The 16,345-nt window shown below is 40.7% G+C and overlaps 1 long non-coding RNA gene across 1 annotated transcript in view; it reads left to right on the plus strand.

Annotated features, from left to right (window-relative positions):
• LOC309653451 overlaps window positions 1–16,345 on the plus strand; it is a 61,091-nt gene that overhangs the window by 35,044 nt on the left and 9,702 nt on the right. The gene's annotated exons all lie outside the window — the stretch shown is intronic.

Below are 16,345 nucleotides of genomic sequence, written 5' to 3' on the forward strand. Positions count from 1 at the left end.
TGACAGAGGGAGAAGCGGTGGAGGTGCCGGTACGAGAGGATGGAGCAGCTGATCTCCTGCATCCTGATTCTGCTGCGGAGGCTGCCGTGGTACCCAGTGGATGCTTGCAGGGTGTGCAAAAGCATCGCCTGGATAAAAGGGCTTTTGGTCCCCGGGGCTGCTGTAGCTAAGTGCCACAAGACGGGGGCTTAAAACAAGAGAAGGCATCCTCTCGCTGTTCTGGAGGTAGATATCGCAAATCAAGGTTTCAGCAGAGCTGCTTCCTTCTAAAGGCTCTGAGGAGCAATCTACTCCATGCATCTCCCCCAGCCTCGGGGGGCTGCTGGTAATCCTAGGTGTTCCTCGGCGTGAAGACACATCAGACCCATCCCTGCCTTCATCTTCACATGGTGCTCTTCCTGTGTGCGTGCATCTGTTTCCAAATTTCCCCTTTTCATGAGGACCCCCATTATGTTGGATTAGGGTCCATTCTAATGACCTCATCTTAACTTGATCGTCTGCAAAGACCCTATTTGCAAATAAAGTCACATTCACAGGTACTGGGGATTAGGACTTCAAAGTCTTTTTTTTTTTTTTTTTTTAATCTTTCAAGATAATTTCATTGAAATAAAAGCAAAACATGAAACTACATATTGAAAAGAAACACCATGTACCTGGGAAAATCCACACAAAGTGACTAACTGGAAGATATATTCTTGTAGATCTACTGGACTTTAAAGAAAAAATGGAAAGAAAATCCTTTGGGTACTTGGGCAGTCATGAAGGAAAGAAAGTCAAAATTGTTTCAGATTTTCCTAAAGTAAAACTTTGTTAGAAGACCATGGAGGGTCATTTTCAAGATTCTCAAAGACAGGATATTTGGGCCATAGATTTTTAAAAAAAATTTCTTGGCTATTTATTTATTTTTATTAATTTTTATTGGAGTATAGTTGCTTTACAATGTTGTGTTAGTTAGGACTTCAGCGTCTTTTGGAAGAGGACACAATTCAAGCCATAACTGTACCATTTTGGTCAAACAAAGACATTCATTTATGAGCTAGTGTGTTGGTTTCCTAGAGCTGCTGTAAGAAAATACCACAAAGTCGGTGACCAAAAACAGCAACAACAAAATTATTGTCTTTCGATTCTGGAGGCCAGACGTCTGAAATCAAGGGGTCAGTGGGGTTGGAATCTTCTGGAGGCTCAGAGGAGAATCCTTCCTTGCATATTCCAGCTTCTGGTGGCTCCTGGCAATTCTTGCCTTTTTTTGGCTTGTAGATGCATGACCCCCATTTTGCTTCCACCTTCAGATAAATGTCTTCCCTTGTGTGTGGTCTGTGTCTCGTCTTCTTGTAAGGACACCAGTTGTGGGATTTAGGGCCCACCCTATTCCAGGATCTCAAGATCCCATAAGGTTGAAATAAGGTCGCATTCACCGGTGCTGGAGGGGAGGACTTCTACATGCCTTTTGGCGGGACACAGTTCAATCCAGAGCACGTGGAGAACAAGAGACGTCATGTGGTCACCTCCACCACTCATGGCATCCCTGTCATAAGAGGTGGGTCCCTACAAAGACAGCAATGCCCCGATCGAATGGCAGATGTAGGCGTGGTGGTCACAGAGAAACCCGGCAGACGAAGGGGTCTTGTGGTTCTTTTTTTTAAAAAAATTTTGTTGAAGTAGAGTTGCTTTACAAGTTTGTGTTAGTTTCCTGCTGTACAGCAAAGTGAATCAGCTCTACGTATCCATCTATCCCCTCTTTTTTGGATTTCCTTCCCATTTAGGTCACCCCAGAGCACTGAGTAGACTTCCTGTGCTATACAGTAGGTTCTCATTAGTTATCTATTTTATACATAGTAGTGTATATATGTCAATCCCAATCTCCGAGTCCATCCCACCTCCTCTTCCCCCCTTGGTAGCCATAAGTTTGTTCTGTACATCTGTGTTTCTATTCTGCTTTGCAAATAAGTTCATCTGTATCATTTTCCTAGATTCCACATATATGTGTTAATATACAATATTTGTTTCTCTCTTTCTGACTTCTTTCACTCTGTATGACAGTCTCTAGGTCCATCCACGTCTCTGCAAATGGCACAGTTTTGTTCCTTTTTATGGCTGAGTAATGTTCCATTTATAGATGTACCCGATGTATCTGCAAGCAAATCAGTTACCCCCCAAAAGACCCCTCCAGGGAATAAGGGGATATTTGGGGGCAGGAGAAGACCTGATTCTAGCTCGCCTTGTCAATGTGACCATATCGCACCCCAAAGCTGGTGAAAACTGGGAAGAACAGGGATTGATATTACTTATACCTGGTTGGTTGACTTTGGATGCAGCTTTCTGGGACAAAAAAAGACAACTTGGAAAAACTGCAATCATGATAACAGTGAACATACTGTGAGTCACTCATGCACACCCAATGCTAGGTCACCAGCACTTTCCTGATCTTTCCAGAAGGTGCGGGCAGAAAGTTTCTGCATAAGTAGGTTATGACTGCCACCTGGCTGCACGGTAAAATGCATCTCGAATTCAGAAATACTATCATGAGGGTGTCGTCAATAAAATCTCCTATGTTGTGGGTTGTCTTTTCACTCTCTTGGCCGTGTGCTTTGACGCACACCAGTTTTTAATTCTGATGCAGTAAAATTTATCTATTTTTCCTTTCTTTGATTGCTTGTACTTTTGGTGTCATAGCTAAGAAATCATTGCCAAATGCGAAGTCGTGAAGGTTTAACCCTATATTTTCTTGTAAGAGCTTTGTATTTTTAAGCCCCTTTTTTTTAGATCTTTGATCCATTTGGAGTTAATTTAGGGGTCTATCCACACAGTAGAATATTACAGTCATCAAAAGGAGTGAAGCACTGACACAGGCTTCAAGGTGGATGAACCTCAAAAACATGCTCAGTGAAAGAAGCCAGACACAGAAGGACACATAGTGTATGATTTCATTTTATATAAATTGTCCAGAATCGGTAAATCCATAGAGATTTGGGGCTGGGCAAGTTGAGTGGTCACCAGGGAGTGGAGAGGGGGAGGGGGAGGAGGGACTCTTACTGGGTAAGGGGTCTCCTTTTGGGATGATAAAAATGCTTTGGAACTGGATAGAGGTGGTGCTTATACAACATTGTGAGTGTGCTAAACCCTCTGAATGGTAGAGTTCACAATGGTTACAATGGTAAGTTTTGTGTTATGTGCATTTTAGTACAATAAAAGAAATGAAAAAAGAACCTGGGGATAAAAATGTCTGTTGTAGAACAGATAAAAATAGAGTTTGTAAGTTGCCCCAAATTCCATTTCTAGTAAGTTGTTTGATCCACGGCAGTGGCTGACCTGAACTTGTCCACTGAACTATCCTGCCACTTCCCCTGAGAGAAAAGATGTTGAATTTGACCCCTTCCTTTAATAAACATGTCAGGGTATCTTTCCTATGAAAGTGAGACGCGCTGGGTCCTGGGACCCTTTGCTGCAGTGTTGCAGGGCTTGCCCCTGGACAGACCTCTCCTTGAGCAACGAAATACAAAGAAACTCTACGGGACTAAAAATAACTGCGTGCATGCGCAGTTGGGGCAAATTCTGGACAAAAGATACAAAGAGACCAAAAACCCAACTGTGATCTCTGAAGAGCCCCGAGCAAAAGCAGGGCACTGCGCATGCCCCCTGCACACACCACCACCTAAGGGGTGGGCAGCCCACCTAAGCCGCCTCCCCTCCAGCCCGACCCCTGGACACACCTCTACCCTCACCCCATAGAAGGAACCAGCTTCCCCCTCCTCGGGGAGCGGGGCCAGGGCACCTGTTACTTATTCTCGCTCCCGCCCGCTGCAGCAGGGGCCCCAGTAAAGCTTTGCCTGAATTTCTTGTCTGGCCTCTGATCAATTTCTATTGCTTAAGGAGGCCAAGAACCTTGGTCGGTAACAAAAGGACTCAGAATGCCATGGGTCCAATCTTCCCAACTGGACACCATCTTTTCTCCCCAGCAGTTGAACTAGGGACATCAATACTGAAATAAAAGCAAGTTTTTCCTAACAATCAAAAATACAAAAGACTGAAGGAAGAGACCCTGTATGAAAAACTGGGTGATTCTGCTCATCGAGACTGTACCAGGGGCAGAAATGGAAAGCCCTCTCCAGGTGACCAGGGATGGTAGAGAACAACATTAGATTTACAAAAATGTTGTAAACAAGTTCTTGCCAAACCAATCCCTTCCTTTTGACGATGCCACAAGGTCACTGCTTATGAGGGAGCAAACTTCTTGGCTTGTGCTGGAACCCTTTTCTCAAATTCCACTGTTTTCGCTGAAGAGGTCAAAAGAGACATGTTAGACAGCTGTCCATCTGGACACACGCTACACGTTGGCCATCAGAGTTTTGTTCGGGTGCAGGGTGAGAATCCCAGAAAAAGATAAAAACGCCTGGATCTTTCCATATCACTCATGCGTTTTGAATCTGTGAATTATGGCCTCAGGGCAACAGGATCATTGCTGGAATGTTCCTGGTGATATCGTTCTTTGTCTCACTCCTGCAAGCAGGGGAGACCTGGATCACACAGGCTGTGTGGCGGGGTGATCACAGCAGAACTGGGAACGGGTGCCAGGCAAAGGCACTTTCCAGCTGTGTGACTTTAAGGAGGTTGCTCAACCTCTCTGTTCCCTGGATTTCTCATTGGTGGGATGGTGCGTGTATGCCCACTGGGGGGTCATGAGGGGATTACACATAAAGTGCTTAGAACAGGGTGGGGTTGACACACACGGGAACACCCAAGGGCTGGTGGTTACTCTTTGCAGCTGAGAAATCACGGGAACAAACTTCTCTCTGTCTTTCAAGGTATATGCTCTGGATTTAGCGCCTCCCAAGAGATGTATTTTTCTTTTGCACCGAAAACAGATCGTTGTGTGTTTTGGTTTTGAGTCATTTGGGGGTTCTAAGATGACGAGTAGGTGTGTGTCTCCATCACTTGCATAAATTTTTTTTGTCCAGGAGAAGCACTGATTTGAACTCTGTTTGTCTACCCAACCCGCCCCCCGGCTTCCACAGCATTTGCTTTTGTACGTCACGGTGGCGTGAAGTTGGATTTTACAACTTTCAACGACAGCACAGGCATCGCACGAAGACAGCAGCATTGCTTCAAGAGCAAAACGTGCTCCCCAGGTGCAAAAGTCTGTCTGCTGGGGATGCACTTCAGGGAAAGGGCTTGGTGCATCCGAGGGTTGGGACACCCTTGCACTACGACCTTCTTTCATGAAGTCACCTTCCTTGGATCTCCAGAAATCACAGAGTTTTGGGCTTACGTTGTCTATTTGCTGGTTGATTGCCTGGCTATCTTTTTCTCAACCATTCTCATTACGAGCATCTCTTCTTTCCGTAACCCCCTGGTTATCACACACATGCTAAGTCTTTAAGAAAGGCTGGAATTCCCTGAGGACAAGTGCGGGGATAGAAGTGTTTTAAGAGGAATGCATGACTGCGTCTTGCAGGAAGGATGTCTGGATACCATGAAACCTCCACCTATAAATGCAGCCCATGGCACTCACCCTCCGCAGAGCCTTACAGGGATGTGTTTATGTCCATAAGACGCGTGCCCACCGGAAGATGCTGAAATTCACCTTGTTATACATCTGTCCTCTCTTCCCTCCTTTGGACTTCTGGCTGAAGTCCTTTCTTAGGTTTTTAAAAAATTATCTTGGCAGAAAACAAATTCCATGTCCTGAAATCCCCTTTGTGTATGTTTAGTACCACTTGAAAGTCTATGATGCTTGATTCCTTCCCTCAGTAGCTATGTTAACAGTGGTCACATTAGGTTATATTTAAATATAAAAATAATTGGCAGATTTGAGCAGTGCCCAGCCTGGGTACCTAATACGTGTTTAATTACAATAATGGGTACAGGAACTCGGGGCCACGGCAGGAATTTAGACTTGCAGGATCAGTACTCAGAAACGTAGGAGCTTGGGAAACAACTTATGTCAAGTGAGTAAAATAGGTTAATTTACTAAAATCCCAGTTGGGTACGCTTATATTTTTAAATGGTCAAGGGGTTGGAGAGAACTGAGTATTAGTTTTATCAAATTCTCTCTCTCTCTCTCTCTTTTCTTCTCTCTCCTTTACATTTTCTGGAATTTTATATATATACAGAACATGAAATATATTCTCTTTTCTCTGGCATCTTTTGCTCAGCGTTATTTAGTTTTCAGTCCATGAATATGGTTGCCTTTATCAATGGTTTGCTCCTTTTTTGTTTTTATCTCTGAGTAGTACGGTCTTCTAAGGAACTCTGGCTGCCTCAGAGTTGATTTATCCATTCACCTGTGGGTGGGCTCTTGGGGTGTCAAATCCTATTTTCTGTAGTGGATTTTATGTGTTTAAGAGTATACACAGGACAAGCAAGTAGGTAAATTCAAGATTATGGATGTGGGTGACATTTGCTTGGTAGTAAAATGAGGGCCTTTGTACAAGTACATTTGTGAACTTCAAAATTGGTCTTTTATTATTTTTTTTGAGAGGGTATCTATTGTAATTCTTGAAGGGAGATATGCAGCTCATATCATTGCAATGAATAAATGAACTCTAAATATTAAAAATCTTTGGTTGACATAGAACCTAACAATTTGCCAGAGACAAGAATTTTCTTAGCTTACATTTACCTCATAATGGCTCTAATTTAATTTTTTATTAGTAGAATTTTTCTTAGTGAAGAACAAATATAGAGGGATGGGGTCTATCTCAGCCGATGCAAAAACTGGATTTACCTTAATTGTTAGGGGAAAAAAGAATGTTTTTAGTAACAGATGTATTTAAAATTTTCCATTTTGTTGAGTATCCTCTTTAATACTTTATAATAATAATGATTCAAGGGTCATCAAATATCAGGCAGTTTGGAGGACCTTTGGAATTTACGTGAATCTCTTTAGAAATCTCTTGTATAATTGGGGAACCGTATGATAAAGTCATCATCCAATTTGTTAAATTCCTTCCGATGGGGAATTAGTAAAAAAAGCAACAAGGAAACTGCCCCCTCACTTTTCATTATTAATGTATTTAAATTAGAAAAAAAGAATAGAATCACAGAGCTTCTATTCTGAGTCAATAACCCTTTGAATGAGAAAGTCAGAATCTTGCATCCTTCATATTACCCAGGAAGATACTAGTAAATGGGGACATTTATGGCTGTCACCATTGGGGGTGGAAGGGGGCTGCTGGCATGTGGTGGGTGGAGACCAGCGAAGCTGCCCCACAGGCCACAGTGCCCAGCACGCCCCACATCAGAGGGTCCTCCAGGCCCACATGTCAGTCGTGCTGGGGACGCCCCACATCCCAGAGTCCTCCGGGCCCAGATGTCAGTAGTGCTGAGGCTGAGAAACCCTGACCTAGCATGGAGACCCCGTCTGTCTATATGTCTTTCTATCTATGTATCAATCATCTATTTATTATCTATCAACCATCTAATATCTATTTTTATTTTATTTCTTTTTTTCTTCTTTCCTTCCTTCCTCCCTTCCTCACTTTCTTTCTATTATCTATCATCTACTGAGTATGTATCTATAATCTATAATCTATAATCATCTATTTATTTATCAGCTATTACCTATCTATCAACTATCTATCCATCCATCCATCACCTCTATCTCTCTGTCTCTCTATCTATCCATCCATCCCCTCTATCTAGTCATCTATCTATCCATCCATCCCCTCTATCTAGTCATGTATCTATCTATCTATCTATCCATCCATCCCCTCTATCTAGTCATGTATCTATCTATCTATCTATCCATCCATCCCCTCTATCTAGTCATGTATCTATCTATCTATCTATCCATCCATCCCCTCTATCTAGTCATGTATCTATCTATCTATCTATCCATCCATCCCCTCTATCTAGTCATGTATCTATCTATCTATCTATCTATCCATCCATCCCCTCTATCTAGTCATGTATCTATCTATCTATCTATCTATCCATCCATCCCCTCTATCTAGTCATCTATCTATCTATCTATCTATCTATCATCTAACTATTTATGTCTCTCTATCTATGGCAGTGACTTGCAACCAGAGACAATTCTACTTCCCTAGAGACACTTGGCGATGCCTAGGGACATTTTTAGTGTCACAATGTTGGAGCTGCGCCTGGCACCTGGCGGGTGGAGACCAGGGAAGCTGCTCCACACCCCGCAGGGCACAGGACGCCCCGCATCCGAGAGTCCTCCAGCCCCACATGTCAGTAGTGCTGAGACAGAGAAACAATGGTCTAGGGCATTACCTGCCTCTCCAGGTGTGCCTCTTCCCTTCGTGTCACATCCACACGTGAACTCTTAGTTCTTTATGCATCACCGGGGAGTTTGCTTTATCCGAATTGACTCTCCCCGACCTCCAAGCTTTGGTTCTGAGCACACAGCAGAAAAAGAAGATGGGGAGGCCAAAACGGAGAGTAGGGTCAATTGTTCTTCTCCGCTTCGGTAGAAACTGCCGAGTTTGGCTGAATCGTGCCCGTAATCATGTAATTCTGTCTTAGCCTCACCAGCTGTTCCCATCAGGATACCGTGGGGATCCCAGGCATCAAGCCATTTTTAGGGGTCCACTTTGCAAGTCGACTGTGGGTCTGGTAGATAATTACACATTTTCCAGCTGTGTTAGGGAAGGAGGGAAGGTGCTTCTCTTTCATTGGAAGAATACAGGCACTTCCGAGATGGGTGTCAGCTGGAATATTTTACTTCGTGAGTATTAATAGAGGGAGTTTTTAAAAATTAAAGTATATTTGATTTACAATATCGTGTTAGTTTCAGGTGTACAGCACAGCGATTCAGATATATACATATTCTTTATATATCTATTCTTTTCCAGATTCTTTTCCTTTATAGGTTATTACAAATTATTGAGTAGAGTTCCCTGTGCTATACAGTAGGACCTTGTTGGTTATCTATTTGATACATAGTAATGTGTATATGTTAATCCCAAACTCCTAATTTAGGGATAAATTAGGAGGCAACATTTTAATTCGTGGAGGGGCTGTGTTTAAATTTATTAGTTTGACCCTGAGTCGCACCCTGCTCCTGTGGCCCATTTCATCAGTGGAAAATGGGACCAAGGATGTGATTACTGTCCCGCCTCATGGAGAAGTGGAAGAGCTTAGGGAGAGACCATGCCGGTGGCATTGCTATATCCTTGGATGAAACGTCCTGTAAAAGTAATTACTCTTTTGAATTCAGCTGCGGTTGGGAAATGCTTGTAGAATTACACAGCTTTACCATCAAAGAGACCCAGGAGATCAGGAGTACACCCTTCTTGTTTTGAAGGAAATTACTTGGAATTCTCTAAGAATGAATACATTCCAATTTATGTAGCCATTCGTCTTAAGAATGCACATTTCAGGTGGTTTCAGTTTGACTCGATACAAAAATAGTGTTGCAATTAACATCCTTATTCCTGCCTTTTTACTGTTTCTCCAAGGTGAAAGGTACAAATGCTCAGTTTCAGCTCACGATCATTAAAAAAAATTTTTAAAGTATTTAGTGGCAACTTACACTCATAAAAACTTTCATCAGCGCCAGGGGGTGGGGGGGGGAAGGTAACGTTCTTTGAATCCTTGTGAAAACCACATACTTATCAAACTTGAAAAACTATTGGTGATTTGATAGGCATACTACCTTATGATTCTTAAAATTGACTTGTTTTCTCGTTGCTGAGGAAGCTAAGCATATATTTATGTGCTTATTGATCTCTTGTGTGTCTTCTACGAATTGCCTGTTGACAACCTATGTCTTACTTTTCTGTTGTACTTTGTTCCTTTTCTAATTTTTTAATAGAAATTATTGTAGATATTGTCTCCTTCTTTGAACATGCCATTTTTGCTTTGCTGATGGTTATCTCTTGTCACATAGACTTTTTTCTTAATTACATATATTTGTTTCCTGGGGCAGCTGTAACAAATAACCCCAAACTTAGGGGCTGGCAACAATAGGAATCCATCCTCCCCCATCCTGGAGACCAGACGTCTGAGGTCAAGGTGTCCCAGGGCCGTGATCCCTCCAAAGGTTCCAGGGGAGGGTCCTTCCTGCCTCTTCCAGCTTCTGGGGGCTCCAGGCGTCCCTGGGTTTGTGGCCGCCTCCATCCCGTCTCTGCCTTCATCTTCACGTGGTTTCTCCTCTGTGTCTGGGTCTCTCCTCTTCTGTGGCTTAGAAGGACCCTGCCATTGGATTTAGGGCCACCCTCATCCTGGAGGACCTCATCTCACATCCATCACTTCATCGCATCTGCAGAGACCCTATTTCCAAATAAGGTCCCATTCAAAGGAACCGCCATATAAGTACCCAAGAGTCTCTACCTCACTGAGATATCCATGACTGATACATTTTGCAATTTCTGAGTCATTGGGAGTTAACCACTAAAGACGAAAACATTAAAATCTGGAATATTTTAAAAACGTTTTTTTCCAGCTTCATTGAGACGGAATGGACATATAACATTGTATAAGTTGAAGCTGTACAGGGTGATAACTTGCTCTCTGTAACCATGGCAACGTGATGACCATATCAAGGTTTGTTAACTCATCTACCACCTCCCATAGTTACAATCTCTTTCCCATTGTTTGGAAGGTCCACTCCACCATCCAAAATACTGGGTTCTTTTTGACTCTCACTCTCTCTCTGATGGAATATAGGACAAGCACATTTGCACAAGTATTTTGTACACCAGCATTTCACCCATCTGAGGATGTAACTCTTGTGTTGGCTAATGTGTTTCCTCATCTTTCTTAGATGCAAACCATTAATAACACGGTCTTATCTAATAGTTTTTTGAGGGGTGCTTTTAATGAAGTAGGTGACTTTGGCTGCCTCTTTAAAGATAGCTAAAAAATAACGCTAGTTTGTAAAATCGTATTTGTGTATGATGTGTCAGCCTCATACATTTATAGATCTGAAGTCCAAGTGTGCCTTGCCCACTTACCTATCTTTAATAAAATTCTATGTTAAAATTTGAAGAAAAAATAGGAGGCTACGGGGGATGGGGTGGGAGTACAGGCAGAGGTGAAGCAGCTTCTTGGTAGAAAGGGTCTTCTTGATATTTCTTAAAATCTGGAATTGTTAAGTACAAAATTTTGATGCAATGGGAGCTCCCTTATATCATGAAGATAACTTTTATTTCTTTCTATTTAACAAATAACTTTTATTCCTTGCCAGTTAGAAAGAACTTTCCACTGGCGGCTAAGACCACCAGTTGCAACTCTTACCCATATGGACTGCAGAGGCACTTATGAAATTTGGGTGGAAACAGCAATGATTGGTGAATTTTAAAAAAGCGGTTCTTGCCTCCCTCACCGAGCTCTTGGGAAACTCTTGATTCCTTGGGTGTGCATTTACTGAAATGCCATGTAATATATTAAGCGGTGGGGTTGGGAAGATGAAAAAGTCTGGCTTTTCAATTTGCAGCAACATGGATGGACCTAGAGATGATCATACTAAGCGAAGTAAGTCAGACAGAGAAAGACAAATACCATATGATATCACTTATATATCGAATCTAAAATATGACACAAATAAACTTATCTACAAAACAGAAACGGACTCACAGACATAGAGAACAGACTGGTGGTTGCCTAGGGGGAGGAGGGGGGGGTAGCGAAGGATTGGGAGTTTGGGGTTAGCAGATGCAAACTAGTATATATAGAATGGGGACCAAATCTAAAGCAGAAATCTTGACTGGGGGTCGTGGGGCAGAGAGAATGGACCACCGGTCAAAGGCTGGGATGTGGGCTTCACCAATCACTCCCGGGCTGTCAGCCTCTAGAGATGTTACATTGGAGTGCCTCACTGGAGGTCAAAGACTAGAAGGTGGGCATTACACACACACACAAACACACACACACACACGATTGAGTCAGAGACCTCAGACGGCATCCCTGATCTTCAATTTACCAGCCTTGTGAAAGTCTTTTAAACTGTGTGATCCCCAAGTCCCTCTCCCGTAAAACAGGACCACTATCCTTAACCCTCGGAGGCAAGCCAGGTAAAGTATTTTGAGGACCCACTGGGATCCTGTGCTGTAGAAATGCCTTGGGGATGAGAAAGCCCTGTGAACCGTTTGTTTGGGAGGCTTCACGGAATGTTCATGATGAGGAACTCCAGACTCAACATTGTCCTCTTGATGGCGGACGACCTCTGGGTGGGAGACTTATGCTGCTACAGTAATAACTCAGGGATGTAAAGAAACCCTTTACATAAAGGGTTTGAGCAGAGCTCCCTGTGCTCTACAGTAGGTCCCTGTTGTTTATCTATTTTATATATAGTAGTGTGTATCTGCTAATCCCAAACTCCTAATTTATCCCTCCCCCACCGGTTTCCCCTTTGGTAACCATAAATTTGTTTTCTATGTCTGTGAGTCTGTTTCTATTTTGTAAATAAGTTCATTTGTACTATTTTTTAGATTCCACATATATGCGATATCATATGATATTTGTCTTTCTCTGTCAGATTTACTTCACTTAGTATGATCATCTCTAGGTCCATCCATGTTGCTGCAAATGGCATTATTTCATTCTTTTTTATGACTGAGTAATATTCCATTGTATATTTGTACCACATCTTCTTTATCCATTCATCTGTCGATGGACACAGGTTGCGTCCATGTCTTGGCTACTGTGAATAGTCAGGCAGGGCTTCTTCTAAATGCAGTACAACTACGTGTGTCCAGACACTGGAGGATCCTAAAATCCACTCCAGCCACGACAGTCTCTCAAAGGGGCTGCCTTTCATGTGCGTCCGCTCTCACAGGGCATGGAGAGGTAAGAAGGGAACTGTGGGTTCTTTGCCCAAGAACAATGTTGCTCAGTTTCTGAGGTATTGAAAACTCAAACGCGATGTGGTTGACGTCTTCTCAGGCACCGTGAAGGACCTTTCCTCCTCTTCTTGTCCATTCTTCATGTTCACACCCCTCTCCCCACATAGGACGAGTTCATCGGCATCAGCAAGCACGGCTTGTACGGAGATACCGTGCAGGAGATGGACGCCATGCTGGGTAAGTGTCAGGACCAAAGTCGGTGAAACCTTTGATAGTTCAGGTCACCCACAGCCTGTGAAGGAGACGTTTTGGGTGATCGTCTGAAGAGTGAGAAGAATCATTTCTACTAGGGAGGGTTGGTCTTAGACCAAATGATGTAATAATATCTAAAAGTACTGGACAAAGAAGACACAAAAATCTCATTGATTTCTTATCCATTCTTTTCACCTACCTGTTTCCCAACTGGGATCTTTGTCTACATTCTTGTGTCTCCCATGGAGCCCTGACCTCAACTCAGATGTCAATACCCTTTGGTTAAACAGCAAACCTTGACTTCAGGTCGGCAGGGTACCAAGATCTGAGTGTGGGGTTGGTGTCCAGCTGTGAGCCAGGATCCTAAACCCTGATAAACTGATATATGTGTAATATACAACATAGGTATAATATAAATTTAATATTTATATATTTAATATATATAAATTTACACATATCTTTATTTCACTTGATTCTAGAAATATATATATATATTTGTAATACAAATTTAATGTCTGTAGATACTAAGAATAGAAATATCTCAAAGTAACTTGATATCTGTAAAAAATATAGTTGTCTATGTTGAAAACTCTAGAGTCTAATAAAATAAGTATTAGTATGTATATTACACATAATATTATAATATAATTATAATTATGTTGTGTCATGTATAATATATATTATATTATAATATTAGTATATAAGATTAATTTATCATGAGTATATAATGATTAGCATATTTTAATATATTATTTTATATAATTATAGATTTTATACAATATTATATTCTGCAAATTTTATATATACATTCTATGCATACATAATAATAGTTTCTTTTAGATTTTCTAGGGTCTCAACGTAGACAATTATGTCCATTCTAGCTAATGTCAAGTTTGTCTCTTATTCTGAGTACACATGTATTTAAGTTTTATGTTAATTGCATTAGTCAGGTGATCCAGAAAAAATAGGTTATGATAATAATAATGATAGAAAAAGTCTTATTTTATAGTCGATGTTAATGAAATAGTTTCAATATTTTACCTTTAAGCATGATGACAGCCAATGCTTTGAACTGATTCTGTTCTTAATGTTTGAAGCATTAAAAAAAATTATTAAAAAAAAAAAAAAAATTATTGATTAGATAGTAAACATGAAAATGCTTACATGGTTTCTAGCACCATCAACCTAAACATATACACATATATTTGCTATGAAATACATCATGTTATGTAATGTAACATATACATATATTATTAGTAAAAAAGAAAAAAGAAAAGAAAATGGTACGTCTTAGATGAGATTTTTGCAATGAGTCCCAACTGGGACTCATTAATGCCCAAGTCTCATAATGTCCTTAGTTTTATGTGTCCCCTTTTTTATAATTTCAGGCAAGATTCTTGATGCCATTGATGATTTGGGTCTGAGTACATACCTGTGAACGCACCTGACTACACACCAGCCCCTTCACCTCCTTATTTATACTTTATTTTTTCCGTGAAATGAACAGAGGGCTAAATATTCTAGCAACGTTCTCAGGCAGTCCTTGGGAGTCTTTTTTGTTTTTATTTTTTGACTTGACTTTTCGGTTGCAGATGTTGAAATGCATAATGGCTAATATGACAGATTGTCATGAGTGATTTCACTTCCTCTTGCTTTCCCTACTCTCACTATATAATCTTGCCTTGTTATTTTTAAAAAATCTGAGAACCAAAGTATGTTAGCTGCCCAGCAGTTTTTTGTTTTTTGTTTTTTTAAGTTGGAATTGCTCTTTCTAAAAGAATCTAAATGAATTTCATAGTTGGACAGAATATTCTGGAAGGAAATTCTAGTTTTATTCTTTAATAGATGAAATCATACAACAAAAGAAACACAAGCCTTCTAGAGATGAGGAAACTTTCTCTTTTCTGCATAGTGGTATCTATAGAGATGGGAAAAAAAAAAGGTCTAAAACATTTGACAGGCTGGATTCAATAGCAGCTGTGCTTCTTGTCAGCCAAGTGACTTGGGGCAAATTTCTGCTTCAATTGCATTCGTAAAATGCCAGTAAAAACAGTGCCCACATCATGGGATTGTTGGGAAGATTCACAGAGATGACTCCTAGAAAAGACTTAGCACTACAGAGCACTAGATAAATAGCTGCTTTGAAGATACTTTAAAACAGAAATAGACTCACAGATGTAGAAAGCAAACTTATGGTTACCAAGGGGGAAAGGGCGGGGAGGGATAAATTGGGAGATTGGGATTGACATATACACCGTACTGCATATAAAATAAATAACTAATAAGGACCTACCATATAGCACAGGGAACTCTACTCAATACTCTGTAATGACCTCTATGGGAAAAGAATCTAAAAAAAGAGTGGATATATGTATATGTATAACTGTACTTTTCTGTACACCTGAAACTAACACAACATTGTAAATCAACTATACTCCAATAAAAATTTTTAAAAATTTAAATGGAAGGTATATCACATATCAAAATGATACAAACCTTTGCCGTTTGTCAAAACACTCTAAACTGGATCACTAATTAACCATTGTCCCAAAATGAAGGTATAAATTATAAAATTCTAGCTGCAAATATAGTTCCTTTAAAATTTTTTCTGTATCTTCCTCCTTGTTTTCTGTATCTTCCTCTCAATATTGCTGTGAGCCTAAAACTTCTCTTGAAAAAGTATTTATATACATATAAAAAAATTATTTTCTCCCATCCCCAATAGCCAATAATCAAAGACTTACTGGGCAATAGGTGTTTTTAATCATTAGCTTATTTAACCACTAGGGGGCACACTCATATAGCTGCGAACTTGCCTGACTCAAAATCCTGAAACAACTTTTTAAATGTATACATTTCTTTCACTTCTATAAAGGTAGCATAAGTTTTTTTTTTCTTTTTATGGATCTTGACATGGATTCTGGGACTACCAGGGGCTTGCTGGGGTCACACAGCTGACCATGAACAAGTCAGTTTAAACTTCATTCCTAAAAAAGGAATTTGCAAGGGACAGACACACTTTTCAACTTTTCACCTTCAATTGGATCAAGAAGTTCACCCCCACTTGCCTTGTGCATCTTAAAGAATATAATTTATAGACGCCCCTCAAACCGGTAATAACTTTGGTGGGATAGGATGTATGATGAAAATGTTCTGATAAGAATAGCAGAAAGCAAAAGTTATAGAAAAACAGAGAGGGAATAATCGAAGTGCATGATTTAATATCTGGATTTTTCTGAGTAATAATATATTGATTACAATGTATTTTACTCATTCATCCCGTCGCTGGAGAGCGTTAATTGAGCACTTAGATGAATCCGGGCACTGAGCTAGGTGTAGAACAA

This window comes from Balaenoptera physalus, assembly GCF_965194825.1.
Source record: "Balaenoptera physalus genome assembly, chromosome: Y".
Taxonomy (NCBI): Eukaryota; Metazoa; Chordata; class Mammalia; order Artiodactyla; family Balaenopteridae; genus Balaenoptera; species Balaenoptera physalus.